Genomic DNA, 5,000 nt, shown 5'->3' with positions numbered 1-5,000 from the left:
CCCCCGCGTCACGTTATGCGGTTTTTCTGGTCTAACTGGAATGCCGCATTTTCGTTGTCCGAACACGCCACGAAGCAACACGCCGTCGGATTGAATGTTGCTGCTGAGTCGATAGGTGCATCGGCGATGAAGGCACTCGAGAGACCGTCAGTGCGTTGTACATGTAGTGCTTCGCATAATGACGAGGCCCGTGATTAAGCAAGCGGGCTGTGGCGTGTTCTTGTGCAGTATTGAACATGCTGCACTACTCCCATCCGGGGGACTGTTGTCACTTGTGGCTTCAGTCCCCCGCGTTACGTTATGCGGTTTTTCTGGTCTGACTGGAATGCCGCATTTTCGTTATCTGAACACGCCACAAAGCAACACGCCGACGGAGTGAATGCTGCCGAGTTGACGGATGCATCAGATGCATCGGCGATGAGGGTATTTTGAGACCGCCAGTGCGTTGTACATGTAGTACTTCGCATAATGGCGAGGCCCTTGAACTAAGCATACGGGCTGTGGCGTGTTCATGTACAGCATTGAATATGCTGTACTACTCCCTACCGGGGGACTGTTGTCACTTGTGGCTGCAGTCCCCCGCGTCACGTTGTGCGGTTTTTCTGGTCTGACCGGAATGCCGCATTTTCGTTGTCTGAGCGCGCCACGTAGCAACATGCCGCTGGATCTAGAAATCGGGATGCAACCAATCACCTGGGCAACCCAGGCCGCAAGGGGCAAACGTGCCCTAGCCACACTTGAGCCTCCACGAAAAAGGTACCGCTGGATAGCTCGTGTTCTCAAAACGCAGCGAACCGAACGAAGTGTGGTGGAGAGGAAGAGGCAGCCTCTCCGACTGCTGTCTCCCGCGTGTTTGCCGTGCGTGGCGACCCTTGTCGTCGGAAAAGAGGATCCTGGGATCTGAGGGGGCCCTCTCCTGCGGGTGAGACGTCCCCAACACGTACCTTTGGCCTCTGCTTCGGCTAGATGGGAGGCTGGACGAGAAAAGCAGCCCTGGTCCAGTCAATCGGCTTGGAACGACCATACGCTTCGGCGAGTGGGTTCTGACGGGCGAGGACGCGGGCTGGGTTGAGCAATCGGCCCAGTCAGCAGACTATGTCCGGTGCGTAGCCCTAACCCAGCCTGATGGCGGGTTCCAAAATGTGTGGGTCGGTGGTGGCCGGGGAGCGTACCGGATGAAGGCAAAGATCTAACTATGGGATCTAAATTGAAAGTACAAATTGAACGTTCGAAGTCGGCGGGTCCAGCTCCTACTCGGAGTGAAGCCGTCGCCACAGACGCGGAAGCTACAGCAGCAGCTGTTAGCCCTCCTGCGTCTGCGAAAAAGACAAGGTCCGGGAAGGTGCTGAACATCGCCAATCCTCGTGTGACCTTGGAGAGATGCGTGACACCCACGCGAGCGGTCTCGGTGAAAACTGAGGCCACGGTAGAAGGCGCGCCGGACACCGGTAACGTGGGGACAGCGCCCAAGTCGGGGGACTCCCCCAGCCGCAAGGCTGGGAAGGAGAAACCCAGAAAAATCGAATCAGTCAAAGACACGCTCGTGAAGGTGCAACCGGCACCCGTGCGTGTCGAAGACCCCGAAGGTGGCGGTTGGAAAACCGTCACCAAAAAGTCGAAGCGTGCCAAGCCAGTCGCACCTACTGGCAAGGCCGCAGCAAACCAGGCCAGGAAATCGAAGGGGACGGTTTCCGGGCACAAGGTACGGCCTCTCGATCTCGTGAGAGACGAAGCCTTCAGGCGAGTATCGGAGATACGGACCTTTTGCTTTCGACCCGAGTCGAAAGTCAACAAGGAGTCCGGGTCGAAGATACTAGCAGAAGTCGGAGCACTCAACGAGTTGGTCCAGGAGCTGATTCAACGAAACAGCTTCGTCGAAGGGCAACTCGCCGCGGTCAGGGCGGACCTAAAAGCGCGTCCTGCCGTAATGAGTGCGGCGCGACCTGGGCCGTCCAAGGGAACCCTCCCGAAGACGGTCTCCAATGCCGCGCAGTTGACCTACGCCCAAGTGGCAAAGGTCAACCAGTCAGCGACTCCGGAGGCGAGAAGACCACCGACACAATACGTGGTGCGTATCTTCCCGCCAAAGGATAAAGGACAGAACAGCGATGCTACTAAGAGAGCTGTTCTGTCGATCGTAAAACCTGCGAAGGAGGCGATCCGTGTCAGATCGGTTCGACGCATCCACTCCGGTGGCATCGTCGTCGAAACCGATCGCAAGGAGGACCTAAAAGCCTTCGTAGGCAATAAGAAGCTGGCGAGTGCGGGACTGTCCGTCTCCTTGCCCAGCAAACGGGACCCCGAGGTCCTGATTTATGACATTCCGAAAGGGATGGGCAAGGAGGAAATTGCCTCCAGTCTTTGGAGGCAAAACCTCTCTGAGGCGTCCCAGAAGGATGTGCCTTCGGGTGTTCGGGTCAGTCGCATGGCTGGCAAGACCCCGGAGACAGCCAACTGGGTAGTGGCCGTCAGTCCGCAGATTCGTCGGCGGCTGGCGCAGAGAGGGGACCGGGTGTACCTCGGGTGGAGTTCCTGTCGTGTGCGGGACTTCATACAGGTCACCCGATGCTATAAGTGCCAGCGCTTCGGGCACACGGCGAAGCGCTGCAAATTCAAAGAGGATGTCTGCGGACATTGTGCCGAAAAAGGGCACGGGTATGCGCTCTGTAACAGGAAGAGCAAGCCTCCGGTTTGCTCCAACTGTAAAGACAGAGGGCGACCATCTGAGCATAAGTCGCGAGACCCGGCCTGCGCCTCCTATCAGGAAGCGCTGGTTTTGGAGATGTCTCGTATAAGACGCGAATAATAATTTGAATCTCGAATGGATAGTACAAACGACCGGCGACGCTCGAGAGTCATACGGGTCATGCAGCATAACATGCAGCGGGCCCGAAATGTGACCGACGAAGTCCGGACTGAGATGCATAGGCGAGGGGTAGATGTGTTGCTTGCACAAGAGCCATATAGCTGGCGGGGTACTGTGCCCGGGCTAGGCTTGAGAACGAGGCTGATCACGGCAGGCGAACCGGTGATGGCTGCAATAGCGGTCAGAAACCCGGATCTAACCGTGGTCAAAGTCTCTAACTTGTGCGACACGCATTTGTCCTGTGTCAGCATCTCGGGTTCGTTTGGGAGCTTCTTCCTGATCAGCCAGTACTTTCAATGCTCCGATGACGTTGAATCAGGTCTGGCGCGATTGGAGAGAGCTCTTTCCGCACTTAAGCATAACCGAGTCATTATCTCTGCCGACGTTAACGCAAAATCAGCCCAGTGGGGCAGCGCGGAGACGGACGTGAGAGGCCGTAAACTCGAAGAGTTTATCGTGAGCCATGGCTTGGTTGTCTTGAACGAGGCTGGAAACGCTCCGACGTTTTCCAGCCCTAGTGGACAGTCATACATCGACGTCACACTATCGACACCTGATATTTGCGACAAGGTGCGAGGTTGGAAGGTCCGCGAGGACCTGACGACCAGCGACCACCGAGTCATAGAGTTTTCTTTGAGTTTTTGCGCCGAGGACGGTGCTGCCGAAATTAGTAGCAACAGCAGCACCAACCGGAACGGATTATTACCAAGGTTCCGACTCCGAAGCGCAAAATGGCCCGAGTTCGACAAGGCGCTGCAGGAAAGTAAGAGGAGTATATCCCCCGATCCATTGAACAATAAGGGGGATGTCGAACATCTAGCACAGGAGATCGAAAGAATGATCGTCCAAGCGTGCGACTCCTCGATGCCAACCAAGCAGTGGCATTCAAAATCCGTCCCATGGTGGACGGCCGACCTGACGAGGCAAAAGAGGCGAGTCTACAAACTTAGACGAGCCTCGCAGAACGCAGCATGTTCAGAGGAGCAGAGGGCGGCCAAGAGGACCGAGTATCTTAAACAGAGAAAGGCCTACAAAGCCGCCATCAAAGCTGCTCGGTCGCACAGCTGGCGTGCATTCGTGACCGAGCAGGGAAACAAGGAACCCTGGGGCCTCATTTATAAGATCACGAGGCAGAAGATGACAGCCAGCACGGTCATCTCGAATATAAATCGTAACACTGCCCAGGGTTACACCACAGACTGGGACTCCACCGCTTCCGCGCTGCTGGAGGGGTTAATTCCGGACGATAGCCCCGCGAATGACTCCCCGGATCATGCGCGAGTCAGGAGGGAAGCTGCCATCGAGCCGGAGAGTGAGGACGCCAGTCCCTTCACCCTCTCGGAGCTCAGATCGGCGGTCAACCGACTGAAGAGCGGCAAGTGTCCAGGCCTAGATCGGATCGAGCCGGAGATTTTAAAACGTTCGTGTAATACAATCTCACGCGAGCTCCTCCGACTCTACAACGGATGCCTGGCACACGGAGTCTTTCCCGTGGAATGGAAAGTCGGGTCCATCATTACCATCCTTAAAGGACCCGAGAAACCTGAAACGGAGATAAAGTCCTACAGACCAATATGCTTGCTTTCGGTCGTAGGCAAAGTCTTGGAGAAGCTAATCGCTACGCGATTAGCTAGTTTGTTTTTGCACCCCGACTACGCCTCCGATCGGCAATACGGATTCAGGCCGCATCGATCCACGACTGATGCCGTGGTAAAGATGAGGGAGCTTGCGTCCGGTCGAGAGGAAAAGTACGTCGTGGGTCTGCTCTTCGACATTGCTGCGGCCTTTGATAATGTCTGGTGGCCAAGCATACTCAACGCGTTGAGGAAGCGAGGCTGCCCAAAAAACCTACTTAGATTGGTGGTCGACTACTTCGACGGCCGCGTGGTGACTATGGTGTCTGATCGCGGTGCAGTGCGGAAGAAAGTCACTAAGGGCTGCCCACAGGGATCGATTCTTGGTCCGAGCTGTTGGAACTTAGTCTTCGACGAGGTTCTACAGCTCTTATCGAACGCCGGGCTCGCTTGCGAGCCCATCGCCTATGCAGACGACCTTCTTGTCTTGATCTTCGCGAACAGCAGGAAGGGTCTAGAAAGCAATGGCCAATTGGTTGTGGACACCATTTCTCGCTGGT

The sequence above is a fragment of the Megalopta genalis genome, unplaced genomic scaffold (genome assembly GCF_051020955.1).
Source record: "Megalopta genalis isolate 19385.01 unplaced genomic scaffold, iyMegGena1_principal scaffold0091, whole genome shotgun sequence".
In the NCBI taxonomy this organism is placed as follows: domain Eukaryota; kingdom Metazoa; phylum Arthropoda; class Insecta; order Hymenoptera; family Halictidae; genus Megalopta; species Megalopta genalis.
This window is presented reverse-complemented; position numbering follows the sequence as displayed.